The sequence below is a fragment of the Brienomyrus brachyistius genome, chromosome 25 (genome assembly GCF_023856365.1).
Source record: "Brienomyrus brachyistius isolate T26 chromosome 25, BBRACH_0.4, whole genome shotgun sequence".
NCBI lineage: Eukaryota > Metazoa > Chordata > Actinopteri > Osteoglossiformes > Mormyridae > Brienomyrus > Brienomyrus brachyistius.
The window spans coordinates 4,046,634-4,066,151 of NC_064557.1; the positions used below are offsets into that span (position 1 = coordinate 4,046,634).

The 19,518-nt window shown below is 47.6% G+C and overlaps 1 protein-coding gene across 1 annotated transcript in view; it reads right to left on the reverse strand.

Annotated features, from left to right (window-relative positions):
* LOC125720268 (catenin alpha-2-like) overlaps positions 1-19,518 on the reverse strand; it is a 185,283-nt gene that overhangs the window by 148,172 nt on the left and 17,593 nt on the right. The gene's annotated exons all lie outside the window — the stretch shown is intronic.

Here is a 19,518-nt window from a genome sequence, read left to right on the forward strand (position 1 = left end):
ATCTTTTTGTATAAACTCAAACAACCCCATACCCCTGGTGTGGGTATGTCAGTTACCCCCCCCCCATTAGCAATCCGCTGAGGGAAACATCTGGAAATATGTCCTTTTTGATTACGGACACATTTTTGGGGTTGCCTGCTCTCTATGAAGTATACTCATACACAGCTCCGGAAGGCCCCAGAAGGATCCAGGATGTACGAGCAGGAAACCCAAGGGTGCATTCTGGGACTGGTTCTGTTCCCAGCCTCCACCACCAAGCCGTACAGAAAGGCTGCTGTTGTAGTAACACATTCCGGCCACTGGGACGCGCAACCACAGCAGCCACTCTGAGCGATACCCCATCCAGCCTTCTCACCATGTCACGCTGGTGGGAGGCAGAACGCCATCATCCACATGCGCGACACCCCGGGGATGGAAAGCAAAATGAAAGCCACACCCCTCCGAGCTACGAGGGGAAAAACAGCGAGCGCACGGCCACAGAAGGTAACTATAGCAACACGGGCCAAACGGCGGCATTAAAAGAGACAAAAATGTTCAGATGTTTTCAGAGCAACCTGGTGACCCGAGAGATCGTTTTGGAGTCTATTCTCAAATACATCACCAATAAACTGAGGCATGAAGCAAGCGCAGCCAATTAGTGCCCATGATGGAGGCGGGCTCTCAGATGAACCAATGAGGAACTTGGGAACTGTACGCCATGAAAGCCTCAATGACCGTGACAAAGAAACAGAGGCACGTCGAAATTCAATGATCGCCGCAATGATTCAAATAGGAAACACAAAGGAAAATGGAGCGGCAGGAATTACATCAGCGTGTCATCAGAGAGAGATAATGAGATTCCGACCAATTTCACAGTCAGCAGGGGCTGTCCGGATCACCTTTTCCGGACTGAAGTTTAATTAAGAGCAGAACGTGATGCCCAGGATGCGGTCACAGAGCCAGGCTGTTCCCTATCTGACCGTCAAGATGCCTCTCCATCAACCAATCAGTGATTCCCACCCCCACCCCTCCCCCACACCCATAACAGGTTTCCAATGCGGCAGTTAACAGACAATCGGATTGGAAATTCTTGCACCTCTTGGTGGGGGGGGGAGCAGATGGATCACCCATATTGCCTTACAATATCATCTTCCCTCACTAAATGGTCCATCCAGCTTATGGTGTAGAGGTCAATAAGCTGACGTTCGAACACTGTGGTGTTTCTATGGGAACACATACAATTCGCAGACCTGTAGCGAAATGAGGGAGTTTGATAACGAAGTTACTGCTGGCTCCTTCGGAAATGGTAGGTGAATCTTGATAAGAGCGTCGCGTGGCGGGCCGGGACAGGCACCGCCCTTGAATCTGCCTTCATGCTGAGGAGCGGCGCCGACAATCGGTTTAACTGCACGCGTCGACGGGAGCCATTCCGTCCGTCACTGTGGGGGGAATCATCCCGGCACCTCTCTGACGAGTACATATGGAGGAGAGCATTTTTAAACGCTGCCCACACAGTCACGCAATAACCATCACACCCTTGTATCCCCCAGCCCGGATTTGAGAGGGGGCACGGTTGGGGGGGTGAGAATCATACTTCTGTCTGAACTGTGCTTTGCAGCCTCAATTTGACCCCACCCGCGATTCCCCCCGGTCCCCGAGTACCACCTTTCAGTGAATAGCTCACTTAATCAGAGCCCAGATTTTGCAATCCCACAATCCCCGGCTGTGTAACCCGACACTATGTTCCTTACAGCTCACGGTGGGACGCGCCTCCGACAGAAAGCTTGCCGGAAGTCATACGAAATGAAAAAGCCGGTCCTGAATTGGTTCGCTAAGTGATCTGTTTCGTTTAGCAGGCTGCCAAAGCTAGGAAGGGTTTTCAAATGAGTCAGCCATCCACTGTTACTCTCCCACAGCTTGCTATCAAGCATCAATATGAATGTAACTGTATTTGGTACATGCGATCGAAACAGACACAAAATTTCAGGAACAGTAGAATCACCCTAGGAGTGCTTCGTGATTGTTCAGTTTGCTAATTGATTGATTGACTGATCGATTGATGTTCCCTGGTTACCATGGCAGGTAGACCTGGCAGGATAACGAGAATACAGATATTCCTTCACATGGGGTTTCTGCAAGATGGTGGGAAGTGCTCAATCAGGACCACCATGACCACAGGGGGGGACAGAGACGTAGGATGGTGAGTGATGCGCCTCACCCTGAGCACACCCAAAACCAGCGGCCTGTTCTCATTCAGCATGCTGACGATACTCCTTCACAGGATGCGTTTAACCAAATTGTTACTGCTGAAGCATAAAAGTTCATAGTCTACCATAGTGTAGAATATTTTACAGGGAGATGCTGTTGGGAAAACTGAACTGACACTGCAGGCATCTTTATAAGACTTCAGGTGTCAGCTCCGAGCCAAGAAAAACAGTTTCATTCCTGCCAAAAGACTCCTCTAAACAGCTGGACCGTCAATTTGACTTTAATCTAAAGCCGTTAAGAAGCTCCACCGCACATACGACACCCGTTGCCCCACGTGGGATTTGGATCCGATACTGGAAAAAAGCCCATGCAGGGTGTGTTTGTGAGGTTAACACCATACAGCATAGATTCACAGGTTAATGGGGTCCACCCAGTCACCGGCTTGGGATGTAAACACATGACTTAAGACTGTACAAATGACAGTAGCAGGTGCCAACAGGCTCTAGGTAGGAGAGAAGACCGATGAAGACTGATGAAGACCAAACTGAATAGTATGCCTTAAGTTCTGGAGGACCTAAACAAATTATTAAATCAGTCTCACATAGAGGTAATGAGAGCTAATGGCTCAGTGCTAACAACTGAGTGCTAATGGCCAACAATCACTTCTACACAAAAGAGGTGCTCATCACAATCAGGCTGAATTTCAGTGGCTGACAAAAGTGCCTGAGCAGAGGGGATGAACTGAGTCAAATGCTGTCGGCGATGAAAAGCATTCAGCCCCCGTCGGAGACCTGGATGGCGCCTAAAAATGTGATTGTGAAAATGCGAGGTCCAACAAACACCCATGAATATGAACCATCAGCTGTTTTGTGTGCCTGCCACAGCAGAGCACCACAGAACCAAGGTCCGTAAGCCTGCAGAACCAGTCCACTTAATCCATGAACCTCAACCGAGTCCTTCTCAGTCAACCACTAGCAGGACAGCTAAGCAAACATAAGCTCACAACTTCGTATTCTGAGCAAGCCACTGCCTTTGTCTGCTGGCAGCAAGGGCGTATGCAGTTCCCAGAAACCATAAACACCAGCAAACTTAATCCTTGTCCTCTATTGGCTGGTCTGGATGCCTTAAATACCAGTTAAACAAGAAGCCTTGGAAAGGTCTCCTTAGATACCTCAGCAGTAACCAGGTTTGCTGCATGAGGCAAATGTTTGCCTCATCGGAAGTTGAACCTTGCATTACCCCAGGGCAAAACAAAGCAGACCAGCTAAAGACACCCCCTAATGGCTCACTGAGGTCAGTGCATTCATAAGAACCCCTCCCCAATCCCGCAAGCTCCCGTTTGCATCCGTCAGCCAGGCGAACCAGCAGAAGAGCTCAAACGGCATGTGACTCACCGATTTGCAACACCCTGCCAGAGACTCGTGAATTTGACCTGCGATAACCAGCTACTGTCGTTTCAGAGCCGAATTCACAAATTCACAAGGGATTAGGAAAGCGTGAGCCTCATGGGACGGCAGCTGGGACAAAGGTGTCCTGACACATGCATGGACCAAATCCAGAGTACATGGGGGAGTCCAAATGAGCGCTAACTGATGCTAATTCCTCGTGTTCCCTCTTCTCTACAAAGACGTGACAGATATAAAAGCAACTAATTAAATTTTGAGCCTTGATAAAGTACCCCAAGAGCAATAAGGACCCATCCTGCCGTCAAAGGGGAGTCCTTGTAGCAAGGGAGGCCGGCAATAAGACCCGGAAGGGAATCAATTACTCATCTGACAAGTCATACAAAGGAAATGGAACGTGGCATTTACTTTGGCCTGAATCAATGCCATGACGTTTCTAAACGGTTGTCCGAAACGCCCACAACCCGCTCCATTTTGGTATCATATGGGTCTTTCATAGACCTGTCTAACAAACTGGAAATCATTAACCCCAACCAAAAAAAAAATAAACACACTTATTATGGGCATATCGATAACACGACATCCCTTGAACACCAGCGAATCAATGTTCCCGCACAAGAGAGAGCCGACAGCAAGTGCGGATGCATTTACATTCATAAAGGAGCCGGGACTCTTTTCAGGAAGCGTGTGAAAAGCCATTAGCCTCTGTCACCACGGACGATCGCCCTGTCTTTCCTGAACATCCTTTACACACGGTCATGCACAAACCACTCATGCATTGACCAACAGCAGTGATAGATCCTGTCTTACCAACACTGAGAGCAGGATTGTTTTGTAAATGTAATGTCATGATGAGAAACTACTCTTAGCTCTCTCCTCTCCAGCTATGTTCACCCTTCGACAACAGCTGGAGTTAAACACAGCTCAGAGATACTACGGATGTCCCAATCCGCTTCTTTGGTACACCGATCCAATCCATCCATCCATCCATTTTCCAAACCGCTTATCCTATTGGGTCGCGGACCGATCCAATCCATCCATCCATCCATCCATTTTCCAAACCGCTTATCCTACTGGGTCGCGGGGGGTCCGGAGCCTATCCCGGAAGCAATGGGCACGAGGCAGGGAACAACCCTGGATAGGGGGCCAGCCCATCGCAGGGCACACTCACACACCATTCACTCACACATGCACACCTATGGGCAATTTAGTAACTCCAATTAGCCTCAGCATGTTTTTGGACTGTGGGGGGAAACCGGAGTACCCGGAGGAAACCCCACGACGACATGGGGAGAACATGCAAACTCCGCACACATGTGACCCAGGCGGAGACTCGAACCCGGGTCCCAGAGGTGTGAGACGACAGTGCTAACCACTGCACCACCATGCCGCCCCCGATCCAATCCAGTCCATTCAATATTTATATATACTGATACAGTAGGTATACAGTACACGTACAGTAGGCATTGCTGCATTCTCCATCTGACTAACCCTCACCGTTTCGTAGTATTCTTCCTTATTCTCGCGGTATTACGACAGGACGAGATTTTTTCCTCGGCGTGAAAAGCGGTCTCGCGAAGGTGCTGCAAGCACGTCGGCGTCTGACGAAATTACCATAGTCGAGGCCCCAGACACTTTTAAATCTTTTATGTACCCGGCGGAAAATATGAATGGTGAACGGGTGACAGACAAAACACGAACCATCCGTAAGTGTAAGGATCGGCGGTTGGCGAACAGGTAGAAAGCGGGGAAGGACGAGGCTGGCAGGCGAGGATGCTGGATACGGGGTTTTATTTAGGGTAAAAACAGGGCAGACGGCGACGAACTAACATCAATAACAGATCTGGGAAACGGATAAAGACGTGGATTGATATACACTAAACAAGCGGAAAAGGACATGAAACAGCTGGGAACAATCGGGGTAGTACACGTGGGTAATCAGACGTGCTGCGCGTGACATTAAGCATTGTAGGAAAATAATGCCGCACACAGCGGCTAACGCTGCCACCACGCAAAGCCATTTGCAGCACCGTCATCGCTTTTTACTTAACCCTCTGGGGTCTAGGGGTACAGAACACACTGTCACTGACTGGGGCACGCTCACACATTTCATGCAATATAATAAAAATTCATGGCAAATAAATAATTTCTTATATATTTGTTTTGGCATTAAGTTCATCTAAATCTCAGTGTACTTTGTAAATATTTCTGATTTATGTGACGTTTGTAATTTGACATTGTATGGACATTGCAAAATGCAGTTTGGAACACTTGTAGAAACATTATAAAAGTACATAGTGAGTAATGGTGGCAGCTTGTTTTGATCCCAGATATCTGATCACCAGAAGTCTTGGCTGCATGAAGATGACTAAATGGTGTAGTTGCAACATTCAGTTTGGATAAATAAATAAGAAACTTAACTCATGTCACTATTTCTGGGCTCCTTTCATGAATATATAGCAACTCTCATGTGTATGCATGAGCCATGCACACCTGGCCACACCCCCCACTTTTTATGGCGCTGATGGGGATGTGTCTGGATCGCGTTTCACTGTTGCGTTGTTTCTACAATAAGATTTCAGTGAGTTATGAACTGAAATACACGAGAAAGATACGCAGCATCGTCAACTCCAGAGGGTTGAATCCATTGCATCGGTGAAGAAAACATTAAAAGGTCAGACGATGCTCACAAATGTGTTTGCACCTCAGCTTTCACAGTCAAGTGCTAGGGCCACTTCAATAACGAAGGATATCGGCATTTTCATTGCAGCCCTCATGAGACCATTTTCTGTAGTAGAAAATCCAGAGTTTCGGCGACATTACTACCAAAGCATTTTCTGTCTTTGAAATTAATTAAATAAAAGGCTGCTTTCCAGTAATATATTTCCTCTTTGAAGTTTTCCTTAAAATATTGTTAAAATATCATCTCGGCTCATTCTCGTGAACGCAATATCGTGTCTTGTCTCACAGGCTGAGTATATCGTTACACCCCTAAAAATAACCAATCCAATTGTAGAAGAGGTGGCTCCAAGCAATTAAAGGAGGCAGGACCAATTAGGCAAGACCCATCAGATGTTGTGGTCCCGCCTCCTCTACAATCTGATTGGTTATCTCTCTGAACCAATCATTGTTCCTTCTGCCCTCAGAACATTTTTGTCTAAGTAAAACTCCAACATACTTTTTGCAAGTGCCTAATTAGATTTATGTTAAACAATGCTTCGTTGCTACCTCCTCTTGAAAGGATAGCATTAAAAAAATTGCAGGTAGCTACTTTGAGTTTCCAAGAATTTTCACACAGCCCACATCAATATGTTTTACTTTCAAGAAATGCACTTCAGGCTTACTGAAGCATGTGACAGAACCTTACAATCTGCACAACTGACACGAGAGATTAAATAGATTGGGCTGTGGTAATCAATACTGATCAATTAAAAATCAGCCCTGATTGCCATCTTCAATATCGGGTCGGGAAATCACTGAAAGATACAACAGCCCCACCACATAGATAAAAGCATTGGTATACACCTTAATCATTGAAGTCAGGTGTTTCATTCAGACCCATTGCCACAGGTGTATATAGTCAAACCCCTAGTCATGCAGTCAGATTTACAAACATCTGTGAAAGAATGAGTCGTTCTGAAGAGCTCGGTGAATTTAAGCGTGGTGCTGTCATAGGATGCCACCTTTGCAATAAGTCAATTTATGAAATTGCTTCCCTGCTAGATGTTCCACGGTCAGCTGTAAGTGGTATTATTGCATAGTGGAAGTGTTTAGAGCAACATAAACTCAGCCACAAAGTGTCAGACCACGTAAAGTAACACAGCCGGGTCGTCGAGTGCTGAGGCACATAGTGTGTAAAAGTCGCCAACACCCCATTGACTCAACAACCACAGAGTTCCAGACACAACTCCAGCACAAAAACTGTGCACAGGGAGCTTCATGGAATGGGCTTCCATGGCCGAGCAGATGCATGCAAGCCTCACATCACCAAGGGCATTGTCAAGTATCGGATGCATTGGTGTAAAGCACACCATCACTGGATTCTGGAAAGGTGGAAATTCTCTGGGGTGACGAATCACACTTCTCTGTCTGGCAGTCTGATGGAGGTGTCTGGGTTTGGTAGATGCCAGGAGGACATTACCTGCCTCACTGCATTGTACCAACTGTAAAGTTTGGTGAAGGAGGGATAATAATATAGGGTTGTGTTTCAGGGGTTAGGCTTGGCCTCTTAGTTCCAGTGAAGAGAACCCTTAATGCTTCAGCATACCAATGCGTTTTGGACAATTCTATGCTTCCACATTTGTGAGAACAGCTTGGGGAAGGCCCTTTTCTGTTCCAGCATGACTGTGCCCCAGTGTAGAAATCAAGGTCCTTAAAGATATGGTTGGGTGAGTTTCATTTGGAAGAACTTGACTGGCCCACACAGAGCCCTGACCTCAACCCCACCGAACACCCTCAACTCCATATTGATGTCTATGGACTTGTCATCAGAATGGGATGTCAACAGTTCCTGTAGATCTAATGGCCAGGGGTCCAAGTACTTTTGTCCATATAGTTTATGTCCACCACCAAGTTGTCTCCAAGGCTAGCTCCTCAATGCTTGCCCCGACCTCAAATGCTAGTCCGTCGTTGTGAAATACATCCAACTGATGAATATAGTGCCTGTCAGGTATCTACTCAAATAGGCAGAAGATAGGAGTATTGGTGAGATAATGGTATACGGGAGGACAATGCCAGTGGTAGAGGAGATTACTTCATCTCCAGTTAAAGGGAAAAGTTTCGTGGGTAAGGAGTGATACAGTCTGATAGACTGGAATTTTACAAAGGTTCTTGAATTATGTCAGAACATAAATGCAAGCTCTCAAAAAAATACAGTAAGCTTCAATACCCATACACAAACGGTGTATAAAATACCCACACACAAACAGTGTATAGTATATCCACACACAAACGGTACATAATATACCCGCACACAGTGTATAGAAGTCTGACTTTTGGGTTTAAATCCATGTGTCCAATAGCATTTAGCTGAAGGTGAATTTCCTTACAAAGACTCTTACGTGCTTAAAGGTTGCTTCAGGCCAGCTGTAGCTAAGTGACTAAATAAGAGCGTTAAATGTTGTCTGTATCAGAAATGGCCCATCTCACCTGATCGATACAGCTCTGAAATTGACTCGCGGTGCTCCCAGAGTGCCGACCTCCGTCGTAATCGTTCGCCTGCTCATCATCTATTCATTCTAATGGCCTCATGCATTAGTGGCATTAATGTATGCTACATAATTCCAGGTAACGTTAACATTCCATCTTCTAGAGAGATGGTGGGGATGTCAAGGGCCTGGTGCATCTCTTGGCTGGGACTGGGACCCTATAGGGGTAAAGGGATTAATCTTTGTATCTGTCCATTGATGATGTCTCAGTAGCAGACAGTCCCCAACCAAGACTGCTGGTTCTGGGGGACCCGTGTAGGTGCAGGTGCGTGCAATAGGGTCCAGCTGCAAGGTTCCACAGCTCCACAATTCACAGCTCCGCTGGAGAAACCAATCAGATTGTGTATTTATGTCACATGATTTGGAAAATGGAAACCGTATTCGATTTCGGAGCCCTGCTAAAAAGCCAAAAGTATTGTGCGTTTATGTTACATACATTAATCTAACGTGGTTTGAGCATGGTTTGGAGTTGAAAATAATAGTGCTTTGTATGTTCAACGAATAATGAGCAGTATTAAAAAGCAGGAGCAACAATTAAGCAGCTTCAAAGTTAGTGCCTTTTTGAAACCATGTAAGTATTATGGTATTTTTCCACAAAAATTGCACTTTATATAAATGCAGTCTAACATTATCATATGGCTTATTTAGAGTTAGGGTTAGTGTCTTTAAAAACATACTTGTTTTCAATCTTGTATTTTTTTTGCTTCTTAAGTATGGTTCTGTATTCCGGATCATAACATTAGTAACGGTTTTCAAAAAATCATCTGTGTAAATTATATTTCTGTCGGAACAAAAATTGTATGCTTTGTAACGGAATACTTCTACAAGCTTTTAATGTGACAGAGAATTTTCCATTCGAGAATGAATTTTCCTCAGTGGCGTTATTTGGCGTGCGCAATGAAAGTCAAAGTTGAAATTTGATTGGCTTGTCAACGGAGAGAGCCCTGCAATATTATGCAATTTTATTGGTTCTTCCAGTGGAGCTGTGAATTGCGGAGGCATGGATCTCTGCATCCGGACCCTTCCCAGAGCATGACCCATTACTGAGGACTGGACAGCACTGGATCGGACCTACTGCTAGGAATCTGGGCTGCTGTATACATCACGGTCCTGGAGGAGACAGCCTGCTGATTTCACATTCAGCGTTCTGAGTCCGTTCGGCCTTCTGCGATACTATCTAGTCCTCGATGTAGCAGAACAGCCAAATGTGGCAGGATGTGCCGATTCTACGGAGCCCACCAGAAAAAAATAAACACTCAGTGGAAAGATTACACATCAAAAGTCACCTTCCACGTGACCTCAGGAAAACCACTAATTCAGAGGGTGAGGGAGTTAAGTATCACCCCACCCCCAACTCACAGTCCAGCTCACCAGGGGGGCATTCAAGAAAGGAGATTAGAGTGAGAACTTGAGTAAAAATCCACAAGGCTTCAAAAGTCACTCTCGAGCCTCCACAGGTACAATACTCCCCAGGGGAATACCCCCAGGAAAGGCACGCTGACAGCCCATTGGCTCGTAAGAGCTCCTCTCTCAGGATTAAGTTTCATATTCCGTTTTTATTACAATTTACCGCGGCTTACACTTCAAAGGTTCAGAATGGCTTTTCCTGGTGAGATTCAGCTCCTGATCCCTGCTCCTTAACCGAAACCCAACACATCACGGTCCCCGTCACCCCAGAGCAGCGGTACGTCTTCAGCCAGCTAATATCTATCGCTCGTTTGATAGCCAGTCATTAACGGCGGCTCCCAGTAGACCGGAAATTTCTCTCCGTGCAGATCGAAGTTGATCGCCACCAGCTCTCGTACCACTAAATGGAAGAAAAAGCATATTCTCCACAATGCTTGCGGTCCTGCCTCAGGCCAAACGATGACTTGCCCCCCCTAAGGGGCGAACCAAGAGAAAGCACATGTCGCCTGTGCGGAAGGAAACACAGCTTCTTGCTTTAGCGCGGGAGCCCAGCAAAGAGCCACGACTTTCCTCATAAACCACTCAAATGGTCAAGCAAGCTTCCTGTCCTCCTTATCCAGGTTCCATCTGCACGTGTCGGAGGCATTTGAGAGCATTTTAAAAATTGGAAATCTACCTGGGGAAAAAAAAACACAAACACACGGTCCGGCCATTTGCATGGGCAGTCTTTAGAAAAGCAGCGTTTATTTCTCACGTGTTACGGCAGGTGAGACGAGCGGGAAAACAGAGGAGTGTGGGAGCTGGTCCTGGAGCAGGTGATGCCGCCTGTACTAGGCTCGCTTGGAGACACCGCGGCGAGAGAGAGCGGCATGAAGACAGCGTCTGTCACATGCCTGAGCAGACCTTACAGCCTTTCAAAGAAACTTACAAAAAAAATACAAACACACTAGAAAACAGTAAACTTCACCATCCTTTTCCTTCAGCTTCCATCGAAGACGGGGGATCACTGTTAAGTCACAGCGGGGCCATGAAGAGGTCATCTGCGATTGTTTCCGGAGACCACGCAGTGACAGGACACACAATAAGTGTGAGGAAAGGGACACATCTACACCATTAGCAGGAAGACTATGTGTAATGCCTGCTTGTTCACTGTTTAACGACTAACGCAAGCCATCCGTGAAACTGCAGCTCGCACATGGCACTGCCACACAGGCCATGCCGTGCTCGCTCGTGCCGACTGGCCGAAAATGACGGGAAACGTTCCGTTTTTTTACTCTCCGCTGGCGCTCACTGGTGGGAGAAATGGATATTTCTTGTGACAGACGGTGCAGGAGTTTGGCAATTAAATTCTTCCCGAGTTCCGCTAAAATCGCCGGGGCCCCAGTGGAGTTCGTGATTAAGTTAGGCCCCATCTGGTTGGACGGTCACCAGACGGCAGTCCTCTGGGGACGCACATCTGGAACCCGCCTCTTCTGAGTCACCGCCATCTCCACCAACGTTCTCGCCAACTGCAAGACGGCCATGCCCACAGTTATTCACTGGCATCACCAGAACCTGGCTGTTTAACGCAGAAAACCTATGGACCCCTCACTGAAATCTTCGGCCGTGGTGAATAATCTGGAGCATCCGCGGCCCCTCCGTTACAGTATCCCCATGATGCTTTTACGCTAAGTGTTTTACGCTTTTGTTTGTTGGATCCTCCAGTCTTTTAAAACCTTTAAAATGCCAGGCAAACATAGTTCTCCTAAATGCAAACCACAAAATAAAAATAACTAAAATGAAACGGCACATACAGGAACACATGACGACGTCAGATTAGACGTCTGTTGCCTGGTAGGAAGCCATGAATCGCAATTGACGTTCCCAGACTGACTGCGTGCTTAATCGCCTTTTGTGCCATTTCTGTGGTTGCCGTTAATCGACTTTAGCGAGAGACCGACATGAGACGCGGAGAGTCATCGGCGCCTTACATGCCAAATAAACGACATTTGTGAATTTACATATCAGACTGCAGTGCACCCCTCTTCCCAGTAGGGGGTGCACATGTCTCCCCAGGGAGTGAACATCCCCTCATGCTTTGGAGACAGACAATTTATCATGGAGGCACCGAGACTAGTGAGGGCCTCGTAAATCTGTCCAAAAAATAAGCAAAAAAATTAAGGAATAGGAACTGGGAACGCTGCCACACCCAAGACACACCACCAGGGGGCAAGACAAACCTCCAAAATTGACATCAGCACTGCCAAAGGGGGGTGGACAGGGACTCCACTAGCCCTCCAGAGCAACTCAGGCATCGGTGCGCATCCACTAGTGCTCCAAATCGTTCAGAAAAAGGCCCATGCATGGCTCCCAGCCAGAACCACCCTGGCATGGTTCACACAGAGAGCCGCAGGCCCCCCCCTCAGAGATGCCAGGCTCCAGCGGGCGAGCCCGCTAACGCACGCTGTGCGATTTACTGATCCCTGCTGATCAAGGGCTCCAAGCCAAAGTAGGAGACGTCACTTCCCGGGGGCCACGCTCTGCCGTCGGCTTCTGCCTGGGGGCGCGTTCAGGAGGGCAGTGCATGGCGCAGGGGGGCCGTGACGTGGGGGTGACAGATATGACAGCCGACCTCCATACACACCAATTTACTCTTAAACCGGGATGGGGGTGGGTCAGGCCAGACATGCAAGATGACAAACGGAGGGACCAGAACAGACCCCAGATTGCTACCCAGCCCCCTAGAGACCCCAGGGAACCATGACGCCACCTTAGTGGAGTCACACATCAATAAGAGTCATATATGGGGAACATGGAGCCCCTCAGATATAACCTCACTTCCTCCCCCCACCAGCTCAAAATGAAGGATAGAAGGGGTGCCGGTCGTTAATCTGAGAGCGCCGTTCAGTGACAGCTCGGGCAGGGCGGGGGCGGAACTGACGCATCACGTCCTGCCATCTGCACACGCCTGGCCGTCTGCTGCGTGGTAGCACTGCGGGGCAATGCAGCTGACCCCGCCCCCTCACAAAAGCGGGGGGTGGGGAGGCCCATCAAAGGCATACAGCGAGAGACAGCGGGCTCGCGTCCGGTCCTCCATGAGGCCAGCTCCAGAAATTAGATGCCCAGTCGGTGATTCAGAGCCGCCGGGTCACAAGGTGCTTTGTAACCCCCCACCGCCCAACTCGACAAATGGTATCGTTGGGAACCTACCCACCCCCACTCAGCAAAATCTCTCTTTTACTCACAAACTACTGCTGTTGCCCAGTATGGTCACACCCCAGGACTCTTCCTGTACAAATGGGATATTATCCTTAACTAACTAATAATTTTGTTTTATTTGTAACAGTTTTTCCCAATCAGAAAGCTGGTTAAGTACCAAACTAAGCATGTGAAACAGCCCACTGCAAAGGCAAATAACATGGGCCGACCCGGAGAGAGGTAGGCCGCTTCTAGAGGAGGGATCATCAGTCGGTCGTGTGGCTTTAGACTGAGTGGCCAAGTATAAATAACCGAGGAACTCGACAAAGCCCATTACCGTCCATTAGACATGCGACGGAAAGCACCACCAACGCGAGCCCACAGCGTGCATGAGTACATATAGTGTTATAAGCATAACACAGCTATATATTCCTATAATGGACAGCACAGAGGTGATTTAAGGTGGAACTGACAGCGCAGCATAGAGGTGATTTAAGATGGAACTCAAATTAAAGCGTGGAGGTGATTTAAGGTGGAACTGATATTTCAGCACGGAGGTGATTTAAGGTGGAACTGACATGACAGCACAGAGGTAAGGTGGAACTGATGTTACAGCATGGAGCATATTTAAGGTGGAACTGATATTAAGCTAGTGTAGTCACTGCAAGTACATGCCTAGTTTTTGCAATAAGCAGCAGAAAGTGAACTGGCTGGGCCTGAATTTGTGATGCCCCCCAATGACACAGACGAAAGGGAAGAGTCTGATGAAAGGAACAAGGGAGAGAGAGCGAGAGAAAGAAAACAAATGGAGAGATAGACAGAGAACTGCTCGCTTCAGGGTCACCAGGCCCCAGGTCCAGAGGAGGTGGCAGTACCTGCCACAGAAATGTGACACAAAGAGGTACAGAGGCAGCCATTAATTCACCAACGATGGGCCTCAGACAGGGCCGCTCACTATTATCCTCGCCTCCACCCTTCAGGTCACGCTGCCCCACTGCCAGGAAAGATGGGCCCCACTCAAGAAAACTTTCAAGAAGGAACCAAAAACCTATGAAATCAGCAAAGCGAAGGTCCACGTGGGAGTAGCAGATGCCGAATAACCATGGATTAACAAAAATCTCAAGTAAGTTTGGGATCCTAACGCCTATACTTCAGGTGGTTATCCGACTGACCTCTGAATCTGTAATCACCATTGATGCTGGTTCGACCGCGGGCCTCCACACCGGCCAGGAGACCGCTGTGAGATTAACAACCAGAAGCACGGATCTCGAACCTTCCACGTCAGAATATCAGCAGAACGCCACTCTCTCCTTCACCTTCTGGCCTTGATTTCCCCCCAGTGCAGTGAGGAGCATCCCGGGAGCAGGAAACCTGCCAGTGGATCGTGTGTGAAGCTTTCAGACAAGCTCCCCTCCCCCCGACCCCACCACCACACAGACTACAAGAAGAAAATATGCATATACTATATATATATATATATATATATATATATATTTCGGACCCAGCTTTCCGAGAAAACTCTGGGTCATCAGCCTTGAGAAATTCCCCTGTGAGCTGGGGCTGTGACTGCACCAGAACACTCTGACAGCCTCCCCCACCCCCAACCACATCCCCCATGCTTCCCCCACCCCTCTGTGTCACCACAAGTCACAGAAACCCGACAGGCAGAAAATCCAAGTGTCTCGTATCACTCCCCGTGAAAAAAAAACACACAGAAGAACTTTCTGTTGAAAAGAAAAATCGATTTCTTTTTTTCTCCCAGACTCATTTGATTAACGCCGGGACACCCTTTCTGCTCAGGGAACCATTCGGAAGCCCCATCCAGCCGGCGGCCAGCCAGGAGACAGCGAGGTGCGAGAACCCAGCAAGACACCATATAAAATGAAACCCGGGTGTCTCTTCTTGCATTATTTACTCAGAAAGTCATCATGTATTCATGTCGACTTTTGTCGTCGATGCATGTTTTCAGTATTAACCGAGATTTTACGAAGAATGTAGAAGGACCCAGCTTAGATGTTCACCAACAAATGTTTAGTTACTGACACTAGGCAACTAAACGACCGTCCGAAAAACGGACAGGTAAAACCTGACCGAACAGAAAACGAAAAAAAACAGGACAGACATGAGGCCAGGCATCTCGACGGCAATAAGAGCGCTGGGAGCCTCGGAGAAACGGGTACCGGCCAGACTGCCAGGGCGCCCCCCCCCCCCCCCCCCCACTGCCCACAGCCCTGAAGGTGGTTACTATGACAACGGTAGCCGGAGGGGTGCCAGCTGGGCGAAGCGAATGCCGACAGCCCAGACCAGTCACATCGGACTCAGGCATTTGAAAGAGAAGCAGCACCAATAGGTGACCCCAAATGTCAGCCCAAAATGTCACCTTTCAACACATGCCTGCTGACATTTGGTTCCATCCCCAAGACGCGAATTACCCCGCGATGCCCACAAACGGGTCCGGTCAAACATAATCCAATCGGGATGTTTATTATGCTATAATAAACATTTTGATAACAGCCCCACCCCTTACTCAAACCCGTGCCTCCTGCTTTCTTTTTCACCACCCCCTCTGCTGCCCTCTCATGGACATAAGGTTTCTCCATTCCTCCGAACATGAAAGCAAGGCCCTGGGCAGTGCCTTTAAGACGAACCCATCTCCTGACAGCGCGTATGCACACAGGCCTTCATTGCGTCCGCTTCACTCACCCACATCCACGTAAACATCTCCCGAAGCGCTTTTCAAACCCAAACGAGCAGGCCGATCCAGCCGACTGGTCCCCAACCTCACATTGTTCACTGACACAAAGTAAAACTCACGCCTGAAAAGCCCCACTACCACAGAGCGAGACCGCCCTCTTCTCCCAGGGGCTCGTGTCGATACCAGGGCTTAAATCCCACTTCTTTCAACTCTATGAATGGCCGCTAGTTCTAAATAGACCGTTTTGTTAGTCTGATCCCAGAACAGCAGATAACCTAATATCATCTCATCCCAAAGTATCAGAGAAGTCTTTTCGTATGATCCCAGTACAGAATAATGTGCACAATACTCAGATCGAAAAGAACCAAACGGCCCGCATTCATCCGATCGCAGAGCGGTGTTCCTTCTGAGTGGCGCATTCAAGAAAAATTGAACAAAAATGAGCAAAGAGTATAAAAGCGACACGAAATGCATGAAAAGACGTTCATCTTCTGCTGTACGGAAATATTTTGTATGCCATAGAGATGATATGGAGCAAAAGTAAGTGGTTTGTCGGCACTGCTTTGTGTCTCTTGGCAGAACTAAGAGCAACACCATCCAACTTATTTGACATACTTTGTTGGTAGGTAAGTTCTATTTGGCTACATATATAATTTTCAACTCCCAAATGTCACAAAAACATCAAATATCGTTCAGCTCAATATGTTCATGCATAATAATGGTTATGTACCTTATGCAAGATGATGCAGCTTATTTTAGCAGCAATTTTTTTTAACATAGACGAATCACAGAAAGTAAATTAAGCAAAATGATTTAAAGTCAAAGTGATGACAAGCTATCAACAAGCTACATCAATGCAAGCCTTGCAGTATTGGGTGAGTCCGTCAAACCTGAAAGTCTTCTTTAAGATGAATTTGCATTGCAGTCCTGCTGTGGTGATGCTGACAGACTGTGTTTCCATTCACTTTAAATGTGAAGTGCTTTCACCCAACTGATGATTTTCGCTCTTTATTTTCCCCTTCATCCTATATGCACCGTCTCCATTCTACCATATTGGCTAGTAATCAAAAGGAAAATTTTTATCAATGCTTTTTAATAATCAAGCAATCGAGTTTAATTGAGCAATCATGACAGATCTACTTTGGTGCTGCTGAGAGGTGACACTGCTCATCGAACGTCTAAAACTCAAGGGCCAGACAGAAGTGACAAATAAGAGCCATCTGAGTATAACTACCAAGGGCCAGATGGGAATGACGGGTAAGAGCCAGCTGACTATAACTACCAAGGGCCAGATGGGAGTGATGAATAAGAGCCATCTGAGTATAACTACCAAGGGCCAGATGGGAGTGACGAATAAGAGCCAGCTGAGTATAACTACCAAGGGCCAGAAGGGAGTGATCAATAAGAGCCAGCTGACTATAACTACCAAGGTCCAGAAGGGAGTGATGAATAAGAGCCATCTGAGTATAGCTACCAAGGGCCAGATGGGAGTGACGAGTAAGAGCCAGCTGAGTATAACTACCAAGGTCCAGAAGGGAGTGATGAATAAGAGCCAGCTGAGTATAGCTACCAAGGGCCAGATGGGAGTGACGAGTAAGAGCCAGCTGAGTATAACTACCAAGGTCCAGAAGGGAGTGATGAATAAGAGCCAGCTGAGTATAGCTACCAAGGGCCAGATGGGAGTGACGAATAAGAGCCAGCTGAGTATAACTACCAAGGGCCAGATGGGAGTGACGAGTAAGAGCCAGCTGAGTATAACTACCAAGGGCCAGATGGAAGTGACGAGTAAGAGCCAGCTGAGTATAACTACCAAGGGCCAGATGGGAGTAACAAGTAAGAGCCATCTGAGTATAGCTACCAAGGGCCAGATGGGAGTAACAAGTAAGAGCTGGCTGGGTATAACTACCAAGGGCCAGATGGGAGTAACAAGTAAGAGCTAGCTGAGTATAACTACCAAGGGCCAGATGGGAGTAACAAGTAAGAGCTGGCTGGGTATAACTACCAAGGGCCAGATGGGAGTAACAAGTAAGAGCTGGCTGGGTGAAAATGCCCAGCTGTTATTATAACTACAGGAGACAGAAATTGGAAAATCAAATGTTAAAGAATATAGGAATCAAATTGAAAATGGCATATTATGGAATATAATATTATATATATGGAATGGAATATATAGATTTTCAACCACAAATTGCTGACAAACTGTGAAGATTATGTGTTACTTTGAGCAAATTGGCAAGACATTTACACTTCTGTGTAGAATCTACGCCACAGGTAGCCACGTATTTTAAGCCACGGTCTACGGTGTAGCATGTCACTGCAGGTGTAGGGTACCTGGCTACCTACAGCATAGATTCTATAGAGAAGTATACATCAGCCTTCAAAAAGACCAGAGCAAGCAGGGCTAATCCCACATAACTGATCCAGCTCACACAGACCACAGCAGTGACACACAGGAGTCTGGGGACACTGACAAGCCCCCCTCACCTACATCCGCACACAGTACATTTCCATTATGGGTGAAGGCCTCAGATGATCCATCTTGTGGGCTGGCAGGCAGCAGAGTGCGGAAGGCCGACATGGCCCTCTTTGCCGTGATAAGGGACGGGGCCAAAATGCTGCGCTGGGCAGGAGCGCCACGTGACACATCGCATCAATCACCGCCCAGCTTGTGATGCGAATGCCTCGCTCCCGCGCCTCAACAGAGTATCTTATCCCGCTCCCCCCGAACATTTTCTTTGCATCCCAAGCCATTTCACAAAGCCAGAACGCTTCCCCGACACATTACAGCAAGCAAGAAAAATGACTGAAAGTCGCCGGGACTTTCCCAGAATGCCGAGCGATATTTAATTTGAGTGGTCCCCGACAGATCTCTTGGTATAGCTGCTAAGCAATGAGAAACTGCGTAAAGTAGACAGACTGACACACACACGCACACAGAAGCAGACAGGCAGATTTGGAAACTAATTCTGCTCACCAGCATAAACCTAAGGACACACTGCCCTACATTAAAAGTCTGATTCAGAAGTTCTCTCTTGCAGGTAACCATGATGATGTCTGTTCCCAGACATTAAAAAGCTCAGATCGCTGACGATTCAGAATCAGACTGCTTGTCAGTAAAACGCACTCTGCGTGTCCGCCTGAGCCCAGACAGCCGGGTGCTTGTTGAGGGTGAAAAGGGAGTTTTTACCATCTTATCATTTATATATTGCTGAAGATCTTGCTGTTCATATCTTAATAAGCATAAAACACACCCACGGTTGCCAGCGGAGGCAAACATCTCTGCGGCCTGTCCAGCAATGGCAACACACCAAACCAGGACTCCTCGTGAACAGCGGTCAACCTCTGGCAAGGGATGGCAGCAATTATCCCATGGCACCCGCCCCCACCAGGCCGGCTGGGAATGACGTTTCCATTTAATCGACAGGACTGCAGGTCTGGCGAG